Source organism: Muntiacus reevesi, chromosome 2, assembly GCF_963930625.1.
Source record: "Muntiacus reevesi chromosome 2, mMunRee1.1, whole genome shotgun sequence".
NCBI lineage: Eukaryota > Metazoa > Chordata > Mammalia > Artiodactyla > Cervidae > Muntiacus > Muntiacus reevesi.
Window position 1 is genome coordinate 46,661,940 of NC_089250.1, and position 17,611 is coordinate 46,679,550.

The 17,611-nt window shown below is 41.2% G+C and overlaps 1 pseudogene; it reads right to left on the minus strand.

The window, feature by feature from the left end:
- Positions 1-17,611, minus strand: part of LOC136157146 (mitochondrial inner membrane protease subunit 1 pseudogene) — a 57,286-nt pseudogene that overhangs the window by 655 nt on the left and 39,020 nt on the right.

Genomic DNA, 17,611 nt, shown 5'->3' on the forward strand with positions numbered 1-17,611 from the left:
TTCAGGATTCCTGGACCTGCAGTAGTCTGCCTGACTGTACCATTTTGTGATCCTACCAGCAAGATATGAAAGTTTTAGATGGTTTATATCCTTGCCAACAATTAACATTGTTAACCTCTGTATTTTTAGTCATTCTAGTAAGTGTGTATTATGTAAAATTTAAATATATCTCTATTCTTTTTGTTTGTTTGTTTGTTTTTTCCCTTTATTTTTATTAGTTGGAGGCTAATTACTTTACAATATTTTAGTGGTTTTTGCCATACATTGACTTACATCTCTATTCTAAATATACATGGAAATAACTCCACATAACAATACTAATGCCTCTAAGAGGGATATCACTTAGTTTAAGATGATATTGAGGCAGGAGGTAGCCATCCCCACCCCCTGACCATGTAGATACTCCAAGATGAGACTAGCAGGATAGTCAAGGCAGGAGGCTAAGCTCTGCCCAGATAGGAGATAAGAGACCACATATCTCTCACTCTTGAAATCAGGAGAACTCCTCAACTGCACATATGCAGAAAGGTTCCTTGGAGCTCAAAAGGGGAGTGATGCTAAGTGATGCTAACTACCCATAGGCCTCTTCAGTAGAATCCATCTTGGCTAAGAGATGTGTTGGCACACATGGAAGGTCTTGAGATATACCAAATATGAACTCCGAGCCAGGGAAATCAAAATGATTGGCTAAAGGAAACCTGGAAGAAATGCCCCTTATAAGTGATTCCAACTACAATGAGGGCACAACTCTGCAACTCTCTCTTTGAGTCGGCCTGTGTGTCTATCCACACATACTATATTTTTTTTCCTCCTAATAAACACTTGACTTGTTTCACTACTTTTCATCTTTGTGGGAATTATTTTTCTGCAAATCCACAGAGTCAGGGTCTTGTCACTGACCATTGGTCTAAGTGGCTAGGATTCAGTGCTCTCACCACCACTACCCAATCCTCAGTCTCTGGCCAGGAACTGAAGCTCTGCTTCAAGCCCCTGCAAGCCGAGGCCACCCAAGATCAATATCAGCTAACATCTTAGCTAGTATTTGTGCATATACTTTTTCCAGTATGCAAAGAGTTTGGGGTCCTGGCTGCTCTTCAGGGGCTTTGGCAAAGAGCCCTCACCCAAATGAGGGGAGGAAAGAATGCAGGAGGAAAGGGCACCTCCACTTCCTCCAGATCAAATGGCAAAATATCTGGATTGAGTAAACCCCAGGTGGTGGCCTGATCCTAATTGAGTGGGAGGAAACTTTTCACCAAAAGTCTTGGTTTGGATTTCTCCACTACTAAATCCAGTGAAGGTTGAGCCAGATTTAATTTCATTTAAGAATATAAAGTAAGTTGACACTTTCTGAATTTGATTCTCATGGAACAAATTCATATATATGAGCCTAAAATCATATTGAAACTCATTGACTTCCTAGGAACCATACAATGATTCTTAAACTTTTATCAAAACACTTAATGTTATTTCATTGGAATGGGAAATGGGAAAATGAATTATTGTCATTACTAGAGAAGACAGACTCTTTTCTTTTTAAATTTAATTAGTTAATTAATTTATTTTTGGCTGTGCTGGATCTTCGTGGCTGCTTGGCCTTTTATTTTGCTCCTGTGAGCAGGGTCTATGCTCTAGCTGTAGTGTGAGGGCTTCTCATCACAGTGGCTTTACTTGTGGACCTTGGGCTCCAGGGAGCTTGGGCTTCAGTAGTTGAGGCAAGTGGGCTCAGTAGTTGTGATTTCTGGGCTCTATAGTTGTGGTTCAGGGGCTTAGTTGCTCCTCAGTATGTGGGATCTTCCTGGACCAGGGATTGAACCTGTGTCTCCTGTACCGGCAAGCAGATTCTTTACCATGAGCTACCAGGGAAGCCCTGAGACAGACTCTTTTCAAACATGGGAAACCATTTCAAAGGGATTCTTTGTTGGGAATTTGGGGAAACCATTAGAGATGATTAAGGTGAGAACTAGTGGATGGCAAAATCTGGAGAAAAATGTTGTTTATTCTTATTATTTTTGGAGTATTACTGTATTTATTAGACCTACTGCTAGGTCTTGTTGTTGAATGTGTTAATATTACAAGCAATAAATGTGGTATTTTATCACACACTTGTTTTCTTGATATTTTTATTTCTCTCTTCTACTATAAGTGAGTTCTAATGTAAATGTAGAGTTTTTTCCCCCTTATTTTATGTTTTTTAAAAATGGCATTCTGAGAAGGAGCCTATAGGCTTCATTAGATAGCAACAATATATAAAAAGTTCCAGTGCATGGGCCCATCCCTAGAGATTCTAACTGAACTTGAGTGACACCTGGAAATCTGTATATTTGCTTATACCTGCTGTCATGCAAGGGTGAAACCCTTTGGGGTTAGCACCTGTCATACAAGGGACAAGGGTCAATTCTAAAACGTCCTACAGAATGGGTAAATGTGATATTGTGATTTATAATAAATATATATATTTAGGTATAACCACTTTGGAGACAGTATGGAAGTTCCTTAAAAAACTAAAAATAGGATACATGTATATGTCAGGCTGAGTCTCTTCATTGTTCACCTGAAACTATTACAACATTATTTGTTAGTCATCTGTACCCCAATACAAAATAAAAAGCTTAAAAGAAAACTAAAAATAAAACTATCATATCATCCAGCAATCCCACTCCTGGGCATATATCTGTAGAAAATCACAATTTGAAAAGATACATGCACCCCACTGTTCATTGTAGCACTGTTAACAATAGCCAAGACATAGAAGCCACCTAAATATCCACTGATAGAAGAATGAATAAAGAAATGTGGAGGAATGGATAAAGAAGATGTGATACATAAATGCAATAAAATATTATTCAGACATAAAAATGAATGAAATAATGCCATTTGCAGCAACAGGTATGGACCTCAAGATGATCACATTAAGTGAAGTAAGCCAGACAGAAAAACACAAGTACCAAACGATGTCGCTCATATGTGGAATCTAATTTTTAAAAAATGGTACTTACAAAACAGAAACAGACTAATAGGTACTGAAAACAAACTTATGGTCACCAAAGGGGAAATATAGTGGAGAGGTTACCCTCTCCAGGAGTTTAGGATTAACAAATGTACACTATTTATGAGATAAATAACCAACAAGGACCTATAGTATAACGCCAGGAACTCTATTCAATATTCTGTGATAACCTACATGAGAAAAGAATCTAAGCCAGAGTGAATATATGTATATGTGTAACTGGATCACTTTGCTACAGACCCCAAACTAACACAATATTATAAAGAAACTACTCCAATCGAATTCTCTTAAAAAATTTATATGTGTGTATATATTTTGTATATATATATTTATATGTACATATATATATATATTTAGTCTCCATCTCTGTTTCTGGTACAGGCTCCTAAAACTCTTGGATTTTCCAAAATGATAAGAGTGACAAAGATGCATTTTATTGTGCTGATGAGGTAATTTTCAGACATAACCAAGGATGGGGGCTGGTTGCCAGTGAAACCAACCATGATTGGCAGGTTGGAAGTTTGAGTTAAACCTCCCTGACCCCTGGGGAGTGGGGGGAGAAGCTGGAGGTAGACTCAGTCACCGGTCATCTGTGTAATGAAGCCGCCATAAAAACCCAAAAGAATGGAGAGGTTTAGGAAACCTTCCAGGTTAGTGAATACGTGGCAACTGGGGAACGTGGCTTTCTCAGAGAGGGCATAAAACATTGAGCCTTTTCTCCACACTATGCCCTATACATCTCTTCTGTCTGGCTATTCCTGAGTCATATCTTTTTATAAAAATCCAATGATCTAGTAAGTAAAATGTGTCTCTGAGTTCCTTGAGCCACTCTAGCAAATCAAACCTGAAGAGGGGGTCTTGGCTATCTCTGACTTCTATACAGTCAGCCAGAAATACAGGTGATAACCTAGCCTGAACTTGCAGAGGGAAAGCAGTCTTGCAGGACTGCACTCTTCACCTGTCAGAGTGAGTTGAATTGTAGGGACCCAGCTCATGTCTGGAGCAGTGCTTGTTCATGGTATGACCCTATACTCTGCCTCCAACCCTGAATCAGAATTGGTGGCAGAACCCAAATCATTAAGGAAGCAGCTTGATTAGGGAAAGGAAAAACTAGTAAAGGGAAAAGTAGGCATCTCCACCCCTTTTCATATCTCAAGGAAGGTATGCCAAGATCAGGGCCCTGGTGGATATGCTATGAGTTCTATTCTAGTGGAAAAACTTCCCACCCCCTTACGGCACACACTGATGCCAAATAGTCTAGATTGGAGATGTCAGCTGTTGAATGAAGTTGTCTGGGAATGCCAAACACTTTTCTGCGAGGGCAGTAGGGACCTTGTAGTATGAGGGTTATTGCATTCTCCTCATGGCCAAATACCCTGGTCCAAACGCACCAGAGCTCTCACACTGTGTCCAGCTACTGTCCTGGCTCTGGCAGATTGGTCCTTGATTTAGTGAGAATCTGAAGATCATACATCTGTCTTCCTCATCCTGGTTTTGTAGATTTTGCCTTTTCACAATAAAGAGAATGAAATAAAGATACTGTGTGATGTAGTAAAATGTGTCCAACACTTTGCAGGACAAGTGACAACCCTAAAAGGAACCATCTGGTAACATAGCTGATTTTCAACAAGCAGCCAGGAGAGAGATATTCAGGAAAGCATGGAGCCCAGGCAGCATTTAATGATCACTTGGGTCCAGCTTCTACATTTTACTAATAATATACTTTGAGAATCCAGATTCTCAAAGGCTTATCATTCATTTTTCATTTTGAGAGGCAGTTTAGCAGCAAGAAGATAGGGCCAAGACTCCGAGCCCAGGGAATTTTGTCTCTGAGAGCTTTCAAGGTTTGAGGAACTCCTTTGGAATTTTGAGAACATATTCCAAACACATTTTCTTTTGGCCGTTTGTGACCTGATTTGATTGTATACAGCATGGATCAGTTCATTATTGCCCCATTAACTATCCATTTTACTAGCTGATGATTCTGGGTGGATCAGCCTTTGAGCTGGGTGGTCCTGATGCTCTCATCTGGGCTCACTATGGTAAGTGGAATAATGTCCCTCTTCCAAAGATGTTGATGCTCTAATTCCTGATATTAGGTCTGGGTATGTTACATGGTCAAAGGGACTTTGCAAATGGAATTAAGTTTATGGACCTTTGACTAAGAAGATTATCTTTGATTGTCTGGATGGGTCCAATGTAGTCATATGGGCACTTAAAAGTGTAAGAAGAAGGCAGAAGAGTTAGTCAGAGAGATGCAATGGAAGAAGAGATGGGAGAGATTTGAAGTATCAAAGGGACTTGACCCATCACTGCTGGCTTTGAATATTGAGGAAAGGGTTCATGAGCCAAGAAGTATAGGAACAGCCCTCACTAACAGGCAGCAAACAGGGGGCCTCAATCACACAGCTGCAAGAGACTGAATTCTGCCAACAGTCTGAATAAGCAAAGAAAAAGATTCTCCCCTAAAACTTCCGAAAAGGAATGCAGCCCTGCTGACAGCTCAGTTTTAGCCTGGTGAGATCTATGTTGGAGTTCCAGAACTGTGAGGTGATAAATGCACATTGTTTTAAGCTGGCAAAGTGGTGTTAACTTGTTCTATAGCAATAGAAAACCAGTACAGTCACGCACATTGCTACAATCAAGTATGACAGGCCGGATGAACTGAGCAGCTCATTTGCATGTCTGGTGGTTGGTGCCAGCTATTGACTGGACCACTCTCTTCATCGTCTCTTATGCTTGAGGAGATGAGGCTGGCCTACTGCACCTGGAAAGAAAGTGAGAGCAATAGCTAGAAGGGTTCTTAAGGCTTTGCTCAGAACTCTCCACAATGTCATTCCTGCCATCTTTTATTTTATTATTTACTATTGTTACTATTATTATTATTTTGGCTATGCTGGGTCTTCGTTGCTGCCCACAGACTTTCTCTATTTGCAGCAAGTGGGGGCTACTCTCTTGTTGTGGAGCACGGGATCTAGGGCGAGAGGGCTCAGTAGTTTTTCCTGCCACATTTTATTGATCACAGCAAGTGATAAGGTCTGTCCAGACTCAAAGGGTAGAGAAATTATTTCCACTCTTTAATAGGAGGAAATGCAAAGGCATATTGGGAAAGGGTAAGGAAAGCTTGGAAAGGAGGAATTTGTGGCCATTTTTCATTATCTGCCAGACAGGAAACTCTTGTGCAACAACATTCTGTAAGAGGGATCTCTTATGTTGCCATCCTGTTGGCAGGGGGAGCAAATGAAAACAGTAAACATACACACTTCTCATTCTAAGGAGAGCTGTCAACCTCTGGGGTTGGGTGCTTCCCCCGGTGAGTGGTGTTGGAAGAAAGTGGCTTAGTGGGAAATGGAGTGGAGAAGGAGTGCATTTCCCCATCCCTAAATCAAATGATTGGGGAGGCTCCAAAGGAATTGCTTAAACAAAGTGATGGTTTGCAGGAAGAAGAGATAAACATCTTAATCCTGGCTGCCTAGATTATAAATCTGGAGAGGAGACTGATGATGGGAGCTCATCCATTTGTTAACCATATATTTCTTGGGCACTGTAATGATTAATTTTATGTCAAATTGAGTGAGTCATGGGGTGCCCAGATACTTAGTTAAATATTATTCTGGGTGTGTCTGTGAGGCTGTTTCGGGATGAAATAACATCTGAATTGGTAGTGAAGCAGACTGCCAACCTTGATTTTGATGGGCCTCATCTAATCCTCATCTAATGAGCTTTCCTGGTAGCTCAGTTGGTAAAGACAGATCTGTGCTCGATCCCGGGGTCGGGAAGATCCCCTGGAGAAGGAAATGGCAACCCACTCCAGTATTTTTGCCTGGAAAATTCCAGTAGCAGAGGAGCCTGGCAGGCTACAGTCCAGGGTCGCAAGAGTCAGACATGACTTAGCAACTGGTTTCCTTTCCTTTCTGTCTAATCCACAGAAGGTCTGAAGAAAACAGAGTAGGAAGAATTTGCTCTCCCTCTGCCTGATGGTCCTTGAACTAGGACATTGGTCTTCTTTAGCTTCTTTTATACAAAACTTAATTAATTAATCTATTTTTGGCTGTGCTGAGTCTCTGTTGATGCGCAGGGTCTTTTTCTAGTTGCGGTGAGTAGACCTCTCTTCTGGTGGCTTCTCTTGTTGTAGAGCATGGACTCTAGAGCAGGTAGCCTTCAGAAGTTGTGGCTCACAGGCCCTAAAGTACAGACTCAGTAATTGTAGCACGTGGCCCTAGTTGGCCCAAGACATGTGCAATCTTCCCCTGTTACCCCTGCATTGGCCGGCGGATTCTTAACAGATCTGTCACCTAATCTGCACATACCGTGGGTTTCCCAGCCTCCAGAATTGTAAGAATAAAATTTTTGTTGTTTTTTAATCCTCCCAGTCTAGGATAGTTTGTTATGGCAGCCTAAATGGGCTAAGATATATATGTCCTAGTATATATAATTTTTATACACACACACACACACACACACACACACATGAATAAAATTGGCATTTTCACAATGCAGGAATTAGGGGCCTAGACCCTTTCCTCAGTCAAAAATTCAGATATAACTTTGCAGTGAGTGCTCTGTATCTATGGTTCTGCATCTATGGATTCAACCAAACATGGATGGTGGATCGTGTCATACTGTGATACATATTTAGTGAAAGAAATTCAGATATAAATGGACTTGGGCAGTTCAAATTCAAGGATCAACTGTATATATACTTGAGTTTATTTCTCTGGAGAACCTTGACTAATACAGGTTCTTACTGTGCATCATACCTTGTTTTAAGTTCTGGGGATTCAGCACTAAATAAAATGGGCAATAATTCATGCAGCTTACATTCTACTGGGGAAAACAAAGAAATGAAAAAATTCACAACAAGACAAATGTACGGAAAAATGTTAGAGAAAAGTTCAGGGGAAACAACAAAAGCAGGGGAAAGGAGAGGCTGACATTTTAGATAATGAAGTCCAGATAGGACTCATTGCCAGGGTGACATTTGAGAAGACATTTGGATATTCGTGACTCTTGAGAGAGTTGACATGTCCCCTGGAATATGGGGTGCTCATGAACTTAGAGATTGGCAGTGCTTCCCAAATGTTCTCACTTTGAAACAGGGAGACCCTGATGAAGCAGTCTCTACCAGGTGGGAAGTGACCACACTGTAGTGTGCCTCAAGAGGAAAGGAGTGGAGCCTTTTCCTCACCTTGCTTCTCAGCCTGAGGGCATGAGCAAGAACCTCAAGGGATTCCCAGTCTTTTTGATGAAAGAGCACAGGGTAGAGTAGAAAGTGATGTCAAGAGGCTGGCCTAGTTGTCCAGCAAGGAAATGTTTCACCTTATAGAGGGCCTGCAACCTGGGGCTGGCAGAAACCAAGGGGACACAAGACTGCCACTGCCTGAAGGGGTCTTCAGTGGAAAATGTTCTAGATGATGTTTTGTAGCACTCCAAAAGCACCACAAGCACCATCTCAGCAGAGCCCACCAACTATGTGGGGGTCACCAGCTGAGGGAGTCCTCCTAGGAGGCCAGTCATAGGAGAAAGTCAGAGGGCAGAGCCTCATCTCCTCATGGGAAGAGTTCAGGGTGGGGAGGGGAAGAATCCTGGAACACGGATTTCCAACTCTCTGAGAGGGTGAGTCTAACTTCCTGATGATCTTCTGTGTTATCCCATTGTTTGGAGGTATGTAACAAGTTATTTAAGGTAGTTTAAGAGAAAGAGGAGAATTTATGATTCTTATATTGGCTTAACTCCCAGACCAGGAGGCAGATGTAGGAGGGCTTTAGGAAGGAAGGGAGACTGGAACAGGAACCTCTCTCTCATCTCTGATTCTCTTGTCCATTCTCTTCTCTCTCTCTCTCTCTCTCTCCCTTCCTCCCTTCAACCCTTTCTTTCCCTGCAGACTGACTTTCTCTGCTTCTCCTACCCACCACTGCACTATGATCCTGCAAATCTCCTTAGTTTGCATGAGAGAGGCCCCAGCTTCCTGTAGACAATTGGCATGTTCTCTCTCCCAATATAAGATTCTAGGGAGAAAGGATGTGATCAGATCACCACAGGCAGAAACCCAGCTTGGGTTTAGCCAGCAATAGCCAGATGTTGGGAATGTGCTATATGATCATTGCTGCAGCCTTCTCATCAATGCAGACCAAAAGACAAGGATGTGCATGCAAGAAGTTTATTTGGGATATGATCCCAGGAAGCACCTGTAGGGGAGCAGGAATGTGACATAGGGAAAGGAAGGAAACCATAGTTATGTTATTAATAGTAAAGGGTTGGCAACTGTGTCTCAGTTCCACAAAGACCTCTGGGAGAGGGTGAAGAGCACACCTCAGAGCTGTCCAACCTGAGGGGTGAGGGAGCTGGGGTACTTATCCACCAGCTCCTATCAGTCACTGTTTGAGGGTTGCTCCCAGAGGTATTAATTCCCTGCCCTCCCTGGAGTTAGCTCAAGTGGAAAACCCAAGCACTTGCAACAAGAAGCATTTGGTATGAATGATGAGAGCTGTATGATCAAGGTGTAAATAGCACCTGCTATAGATAACATTCAGGAATGGGAAAAGAGTCTCAAAAGAGCATGGTTAAAAACTTGATTGGAGAAAATAAAATTTTCAATACCTCTCTGCCTTAGACTTCCTAAAGAACTGACAGTATACGTGAATCAAACTGTGAAGAACTTATTAGCCCAAGAGCAGTCACATGTGTAGGAGAAATGGACATAGGCAGACAATCTGTCCTATACTATGAGTGATTTGAGGTGAAAAGGAGGGAACTGAATTTTTGTTTTAAACATAGGGCTTCCCTGGTGGCTCAGAGGTTAAAGGGTCTGCCTCCAATGCAGGAGACCTGGGTTCGATCCCTGGGTCAGAAAGATTTCCTGGAGAAGGAAATGGCAACCCACTCCAGTATTCTTGCCTGGAGAATCCCATGGACGGAGGAGCCTGGTAGGCTACAATCCACAGGGTCGCAAAGAGTCGGACACGACTGGGTGACTTCACTTCACTTCACATCTGGTAGAAACCATTAAAATGTGAAAACAGGTGATAGAGGAGCAATGAATGATGTTTTCTTTCCTTTATGTTATAATGATGTTTGTGTAGTAATTAGACTTGAGAGTAAAACAATGCTCCTAAAATGCTTTCTTGTATTTAACTTAAAAAAAAAAAAAATGTCCTCTATCTTTAACTTTAGAGACTCAAAGTCCTATTTTTCAATGGCCTGCAGAGCTCAGTTAGTGCAAAGTCTTCTTTGAAAATAATGGAAACTTTATGCTCAGTCTCCTTAGTGCCTGGAGCAAGACAGCAAATGAGACCCAAGAGAATTTAGGGCTCAGGCTTTCAGATGACATCGAGACTTAAGTGATCATATGGAGAGAGGAAGGGTTGCACCCAAGGGGCCTTGGTTACTCATTTATATCACAAGTGTAACCAGAGATGTCTGGAGGTAGAGGGTCCTGGTGGGAGCAGAAACATCTCCCCAACACATGGTGCTGCATATACTCCTCTGGGTATCCTCCCCACTTCTTGAAATAAGAGGTGAATTCTACCAACAGCTTGGAAATGTCCTCTCTGCATTTTCCCAGCCCAGATTGTTAAGAACACAGGGTTTTCCTTGGTATATGATAATTCCCCTACAGTCTTGAAAATGTCTTAAAATAGTTCACCAGACATAAAAAGTAGTTACATCAAAATCTTTTAAAAATTGCCCTTTAGGGACTTCCCTAGTGGTCCAGTGGCTAAGACTCCAGGCTCCCAATGCAGGGGGCCTGGATTTGATCCCTGGTTGGGGAACTAGATCCCACATGTGGCAACTAAAGATCCCATATGCTGCAACTAAGACCCAGCGCAGCCTAAATAAGTTAATAAATATATATATATTTAAATGGTCCTTAAAAAATAATGTAGCTATATCTATTCTCCTATTTAAAATATTAATGGAAAATACTCAAAACATTAGCAATTTTCGTTTGTTCCTGAGGGATAGAATTACACTTGATTTTTACTTTTAACTTTTATCTGTAGTGTCTATATTTTCTACAACAAACATGTATTATACATTTATGTATATTTTTTCTAAAGATGGGGAGTGAGAAAGACTCAAAAATCAAAAAGAACTTGTCTTTATAAATATTGAATATTGCTTGAGTCAGAAGTCACCAAAAATAAATTTGAAAGACAAGGGATAGACTGAGAGAAAATATTTGCAATAAGAATAGCAGGAAAATAATTTTAATATACATATATATGATTCAAATCAAAAAGAAAAAGTAATCTGATAAAAATCAGACAAAGACAAAAGAAATTTATGGAAGTTGAAATTAAAATTTCTAATAAACAAATAAAAAGGTTTCAACTTCACTAAAAACCAAGGAAATAGAAGTTACAACCAATAAGAAATATAATTTTTGCCTACCAGCTTAAGAAACATTTTAAAAATTGGTAATATCTAAAGTCTGTAAGACTGAATTCTCTTAGAAAATTTAAAAGTCATAGTATCCAGTGTCTACGAGGATATGTACTATTGAAAATTCTTTTCCCAAAGAGAACCTAGTGTTACACGTCAACAAATGTGCATACCCTGCATTACAATTTTAGATACCTAGCCCAGAGAAATAGTTACCCACATGCACAAGAGAGTATGTACAAGAAATAGCATGAGCCATAAAACACTGGAAACAATGCAAATGTTCAGCACGAGAGGATGGCTATGTAAACTATGATTCATCCATGCTGTTGAAAACCATGCTATAACTGAAAAAATTAGGAAGACTTATACATAGTGACACGACAAGAGCTTAAGGATAAGGACAGCGTGGTGCAGCAGTAACCAGTGAAGGCTTTAACACCAGCTGGCCTGGATCCAAACCGTAGTGCTGGCCCTTCCTGCCTGTCTATACTCTAAGTATTCCAGTCTTCCACTCTCCCATTTGTAAAACAGGAAAAGTAATAGTATTTGCTTCCTGTGCTGTGATTCGTCACTCAGTCATCTCCAATTCTGTGACCCCATGAGCTGTAGCCTGCCAGGCTCCTCTGTCCAGGGGGATTCTCCAGGCAAGAATACTGGAGTGGGTTGCCATGCCCGCCTCCAGGGGATCTTCCCAACCCAGGGATTGAACCCAGGTATCCCTCATTGCAGGTGAATTCTTTACCAACTGAGTCACCAGGGAAGCTGGTGTTTTCTTTTCTTTTTTCTCCCTTTTTTGAGAATTAAGCAGATCAATGCATGTAAAGAATTTTGAAGTATGCCTGTCTCGTAGAAATGTATCAATACTCTTAGCTGCCATATGTTATTAGTTGAGAAAAGCAAGTGGTAGAAAACCAAGAATGATATTATCAACTTAAAAAAAAGCACAATGTGAGAGTTGCAAGTTAAGTTTTTTGTTTGTTTGTTTGTTTGTTTTGTTTTGTTTTTGGTTGTCCTGAGTCTTCATTGCTACACACAGGCTTTCTCTAGGTGCGGAGAAGAAGGGCTTCTCTTGTTTTGAAGCATGGGCTCTAGGTGTGTGGGCTTCAGTAGCTGGGCCTCATGGGCTCTACAGTGCGGGCTCAGTAGGTACATGGGCTTAGTTGCTCTGTGGCATGTGGGATCTTCCCAGACCAGGGATCGAACCCATGTCCCCTGCATTGGCAGGCAGATTCTTAACCACTAGACCACCTGGGAAGCCCTGCAAGTTAAGTTTTATTTCGGGAAAAATGAGGACTGCAGCCTGGGAGATAGCACTTCAAATAACTCAGAGAAACTGCTCCAAAGAGGTAGTGGGGGAACAAGGAACTAAAAATGTGTGATTTTGGTGAAGGGGGAGTTCAACGCAATCAAACACTTAAAAAGTCTCTGCTAGTCATGAGGAACTTCTGTCACCATGAAGGGATTTAGCGCTTTTGCAGATGTGAGGAGATGCAAGGATTGTGATCATGAGATCTAACTATCTAAAGACCTGTTCCACCAGGTTTCTGGGAGCACAAAGTGCCTCATTCTCCACCTGGAACTCCCTTCAGGGTGTGTCAAAGGTCAACAGCATGGATTCAATCTCCACAGAGGCAGATGGCAAATGCCGTTGCATCCATGTGTGCTAAGTTGCTTCAGCCGTGTCCAGCTCTTTGCAACCCTATGGACTGTAGCCTGCCATGTAGCCCACCAGGCTCCTGTCCATGGGATTCTCCTCCAGGGGACCTTCCCAACGCAGGGATCGAATCTGCGGCTCCTGTGTCTCCTGCATTGCAGGCAGGTTCGTTACCACTAGCACCACTTGGGAAGCCCTGGCAATTGCCCTTGGCAAGCCCCAATTTGTAGCTGACAATATCAAAGCTTTAATATTAAAGATAATATTTCTATGTGCACCTGCCTATACTTACATAGATAACAGTTTGGAGAAAACACACCACATTATATAACAATGTTTATTTTTGGAAAAAGGAGGCGCTCAGGTGTGGCTAAGACAGCCAAGGGCCTTTTTCTGTCAACTCTACACTTTGTATTGATTATTTTTTCATAACAATAAATGTAACTTGTGAAAATTCCATAAAAATCAACTGAAATATCTTAAAATCTTAAAGCCGCAACCTTGCACATGAACACACATACACACAGCTGTACCTAAAGCAAGGTAATAAAGGCTTTGACTCTAAGCTCTAAGATACAGACTTACAAAATGTTTTACTCAAAGAAGTTAAGCAATTGTGCAATTTTTAGTACTGTTTTGTGTCTATTAGGGCTTTATAAGTAACTTCCTTAGCAATATGAAAACAAATGCGCCAAGGCCTTGGTTAACAATACCTTGTAGAAATAGGAAGGTACAGATGATCTGTTCTGTTAACAACCATGATGCCCTCTAGACTTGACTGGGGGCCAATTTTGTGTAACCTTCATCAGGTATTGTTAACAAACATAGGTTTGTACACCTAAGACACAGTGAAGTCAAACAAGCCAAAATATCAGAGTTTGGAGCAGAGCAAGGTTTATTGCAAGGCCAAGCAAGGAGAACAATGGCTCATGCTCAAAATCCCTGGACACCTCAAAGGTTTGGGGATAAGTTTTTAAGGCAAAATTAGGGATGAACAGAATATGTGACTTTCTTCTGATTGGCTGGAAGTGAGGTAACAGGGTGGTGCTCCAGGAATCTTGTGCTCAGCCTGAAGTTATCATCCTTTACCTGGGTGGGGCCTTAGTTTCTGCAGAAGAACTTAAAACTATTGTTATGTATATTTGTTGAGGAGGAAGCAAGACCCTGCTTTATCTCTGAAGTATCTGCTCCTTCTTATTTCCATATTCCTTCCCTTCCCTGATAAGGAGCTATTTGAACCTGCCCTTTGGAAATCAGGGAAGGTCAAAGAGGTTGAAAGAAGACTATCCTAGTCCTAGAAACCGGGGATATGGAAAGGATCTGTAGCCAAGAGGACCCCACAGTGTCCTGTTCCATTTCAGTATCTTAAAATTGCACCTCTGCACTTTCTCACAACTTCCAGATGAAAAAGGTGGACTGGCCTCATCCAGTGGTGCAGAATTTATCTTGTGATTTTGGAAGAAATGCTGGTGAAGAGAGGGTCCAGGATGAGAGAGAACTTTCCATCAGGTGCACTGTGACTTGGGACTTACGTGACACTCTTGTGTCATCCTGAATGATGAAGCATTTCACTCTCTAAAGCTTATTATTAAAATAAAATGTTTTTAGAAGTCTTTCTAAAATACTGAATTAGATATTTTTACACAATAGTTTCTGATGTGATTTCTTAAAATTTTTTTTTTTTTTAAAGTGCAAATATGGCTGAGATAGGAAGAAAGGGGGCAGAGCACAACATCAAAAGGACGACACAGTCTTTGACAAACACAGGATATGATGAAAACCAGTTAGATCAGATTAGGCCCAAGATGGCAGAAGATTAGACTTCTAGTAGACCTTGAGCCTCATTATATGCTCATTATAATCTATTAGCTAAATGACACACTCATCTGTGCCATGACAGTTCTAAGGCCAATCATAAAAGGCCAAAATGTGGCTCAATTCCTAGACATCCATGCCCCCACCCCAAATAGTTGAAATAGTCATCTCACTCATTAGTATATGCAATTACTCAGCCCATAAAAAGTGATCATGCCATACTTGGGGGCACTGTTACCTTTTGAGATGGACTGCATTCTGTCTATGGAATGTGCATGTCATTTATTTAGTTACTTATTTTACTCTGGCAAGTCTTAGTTGCAGCACACAGAATCTTCCATCTTCATTTTGGCATGAAAAGTCTTAGGAGTGCACTGGGAGCGTGGAGTCTTAGTTACAGGAACAGCAGGAAAGTCCCTCACCATTGTATTTTTGATATTTTCATTGAAAAAAAATGGAGCTCTAATTCAAACATTGATTGTAATTGCCCTGCAGTAGTCTATCACTTCACTGTCACAAGTAATTTTATAGTGAAGAGGTTAATATACACATTGCTGTTGTTCAGTTGCTAAGTTCTGTTTGACTCTTTGCAACCACATGGACTGCAGCCAAGGATGCCAGTACTGAAATCATCCCTGTCCTTCACTATCTCCTGGAGTTTGCTCAAACTCTTGTCCATTGAGTCAATGATGCCATCCAACCATCTCATCCTCGGTAGCCGCCTTCTTTTCCTGCCCTGAATCCTTCCCAGCATTAGGTTCTTTTACAATAAGTTGGCTATTCGCATCAGGTGACCAAAGTATTGTAGCTTCAGTTTCAGCATCAGTCATTCCAGTGAATATCCAGGGTTGATTTCCTTTAGAATTGACTGGTTTGATCTCCTTGCTGTCCAAGGGACTCTCAAGAGTCTTCTCCAGCACTGTTAGGGGAAGCATAGTGACTGAAACCACCTACCCTGGCCAGGCACCATAGTAACCATTTGCATGAGTTGTTTTAGGACATGGAAGTCCTGGTAAGGAACAAGGAACTAATAACTACCAACCAGAAGAGTTCAGGAAAAGTCAAAAGGTGATACCACGTGTCCAACCACCTCCCAGAATCCTTCTTGCTGGCATCCATCTTGGTTGAACAAGGCGTGCACCACCAGGAAGGACTCTGAGTCAGAATGATTGGCTAGACAGCCCAGAAACTAATCCCATTACCATAAAACCCAAGACTGGGAGCCATGTGGCAGAGCAGTTCTCCTGGATTCCCTTACCCTACTATTCTCTCTTTGGGCACACTTTCCCAATAAAATCCCTTCCTTTGTCAGCACATGTGTCTCCTTGGACAATTCATTTTTGAGTGTTAAACAAGAGCCCACCTTCAGGCCCTGGAAGGGGTCCCCCTTCCTCCAACAGCACCAGAATTTGAAGGCATCAATTCTTTGAAGCTAAGCCTTCTTTATGGTCCAACTCTCACATCTGTACATGACCACTGGAAAAAACATAGCTTTGACTATATGGACCTTTGTTGGCAAAGTGATGTCTCTTCATTTTAATATGGTATCTAGGTTTGTCATAACTTTTCTTCCAAGGAGCAAGTGTCTTTTAATTTCATAGCTACAGTCACCATCTACAGTGATTTTGGAGCCCAAGAAAATAGTCTGTCATTGTTTCCACTTTTCCCCCATCTATTTGCCATGAAGTGATGGGATGATCTTGGGATGCCATGATCTTCATTTTTTAATGTTGGGTGTCAAGCCAGCTTTTTTCACTTTCCTCTTTCAACCCTCATCAAGGGGCTCTTTAGATCCTCTTTGCATTCTGCCATTAGAGTGGTTTCATCTGCATATCTGAGGCTATTGATATTTCTACTGGTAATCTTGTTTTCAGCCTGGGATTCATCCAGCCCAGCATTTTACATGATGTACACTGCATAGATGTTAAATAAGCAGGGTAACAATATATAACCTTTTCCAATTTTGAATCAGTCCAGTGTTCCATGTAAGGTTCTAACTGTTGTTTCATAGGAGACAAGTGAGGTGGTCTCGTATTCCCATCTCTTTAAGAATTTTCCATAGTTTCTTGTTATCCACACAGCCAAAGGCTTTAACATAGTCAATGAAGCAGGAGTTGATGTTTTTCTGGAATTCCCTTGCTTTTTCTATGACCCAACAGATGTCGACAGTTTGGTCTCTGGTTCTAGCTTTTCTAAATCCAGCTTGTACACTTTCCAAATGTGTTCTCAGTTCATGTACTGTTGAAGCCTAGCTTAAAGAATTTTGAGCATTACCCTGATAGCATATGAAATGAGCACAGTACCGTTTGAACATTATTTGTCATTGCCTTGCTTTGGGATTTGAATGAAAACTGACATTTTCCAGCCCTGTGGCCATTGCTGAATTTTCCAAATTTGCTGGCATATTAAGTATAGCACGTTCACAGCATCATTTGAAATAGGATTTGAAATAACTCAGCTGAAATTCCATCACCTTCACTAGCTTTGATTGTAGTAATGCTTCCTAAGGCCCAGGATGACTTCATACTCCAGGATGTCTGGCTCTAGGTGAATGACCACACTGTTGTAGTTATCCAGGTCACTAAGACATTTTTTTGTGTAGTTTTTCTGTGTATTCTTGCTGCCTCTTCTTAATTTCTTCTGCTTCTGTTAAGTCCTTGCTGTTTCTGTCCTTTATTGTGCCCATCTTTGCATGAAATATACCCTTGGTATTTCTAACTTTCTTGAAGAGGTCTGTAGTCTTCCCC